The sequence below is a fragment of the Trachymyrmex septentrionalis genome, unplaced genomic scaffold (genome assembly GCF_001594115.1).
Source record: "Trachymyrmex septentrionalis isolate Tsep2-gDNA-1 unplaced genomic scaffold, Tsep1.0 scaffold132, whole genome shotgun sequence".
NCBI lineage: Eukaryota > Metazoa > Arthropoda > Insecta > Hymenoptera > Formicidae > Trachymyrmex > Trachymyrmex septentrionalis.
Window position 1 is genome coordinate 686,510 of NW_017304461.1, and position 1,692 is coordinate 688,201.

Genomic DNA, 1,692 nt, shown 5'->3' on the forward strand with positions numbered 1-1,692 from the left:
CGAAACCACTGATATGTATCACAATTAAATGGATTACAATTAGTATTGTCAAAGTATATCTCCGATTGAACGTCCATTATTTTACAAGAATAATTGCCACGTGTGACATTTAATAATAGCGTGTCATTTCGTATCTTTTTAAAAGTACATATTACTAAAAAATTGTGAAGTAAAAAATGTCATTGTTCTTTATGTAATATAACAATAAATAAATGATCAAAACAAAATATTTCAGAAATAGATTCAGCTTAATAACTGTTCTTATAACATAACGGATCTTTAATCGAATACAAAACATTAGCAATCCATGTAATACAAATCAGTGGGCGAAACTCTCTTATTGCATTGCAAATGAAAAATCACGTCGATTTATTTACTTTTTCGTTAATGTTCCTTCATTCATTTAGAACAATTGGATAATATATAGGATGTCCCAGAATTCACGTACGCGGAATGCAGTGTGATTCTTTGTGTCAAAGAAAGCTTTTTCCTTGGATAAAAGTTGCGTCCAAATGAAGTTACACACAAATCAGAAATCGCGCTCGCTAAACGTATATAGTATATTGTTTTACTATTTCGAAAAAATCTTAACAATTATGCATGACAAATCTAAAAATTATTATTTTGAGTATTTAACAAAATAAAGGAAAGAAGAGTAACAAAAGAAAGTATATCAGAATAGAGAACAATCTTTTTAGAATACATAGAATTACAATTCTCTATTTTTCTAAACGATATTTACAATTCTCTATTTTTCTAAACGATATTTGAGGCATATCGGTTAAAAATAAAATTAATTGATTAGATAAATAAAGTAAATTCAAAGGTTGTGGATGTCTAATTATTAAATTCTGAAAAGGACTGATTAATGTCCAATTTCTTCACTTCCAGATAAGTTGCGGATAACCTTATTCAGGAGATATCTTCACTGTATTCTGGGAGATATCTTTTGGATACAGTTATCTAGAGGTGAAGAAATTGAGCATAAAATGATTTAAAATGATTTAAAGTATTTAAATAAAAAAAAAACCTTTTTTTACATTATTTGTCCTACGAATAAAACTTTCTCTTGTGCAAGTTGAATCACTATTTAATCTATTATCAATCGTAACTTCAAAAATATCAACTCCATAATTTTTCCTAAGTAAGCTGCATTGAAAATAACGAGATTTAAATAACTAGCTAGTTATAAAATCTTTAGCGAAATGATAAAACAGTTGCTACGTCTTTCATTCACGTTAGATTTAAAAACTACTCTCATTTAAAAACTATCATTTGGACGTAACTTTGTCAAAGGAAAAAGTTATTTCCTCTGGCATGGAAAATCGCACTGTGCATCCTGTGAATCCTCTGCGAGTGTGAATTCAGGGGCACTCGATATCAAATATATGTACATAGTATACAAATGTATTGTACGTATGTGTGTCGTACCCAAATACAGACAGTCACATTACATCCATATTACTATTATACATCCATATTATACATCCATATTATTATTTTCCTCTCATCAATGTAAATGAATATAACACATGTTGTACGTAAAAATTATTTCGTTGAGTAGGAAACTATAATATTGATGTGTAATGTTACTCTTAGTTGAATTAGTTTAGTGGGATATATCATATGTATTGTGTGTGTGTGTGTGTGTGTGTGTGTGTGTGTGTGTGTGTGTGTGTGTGTGTGTGTGTG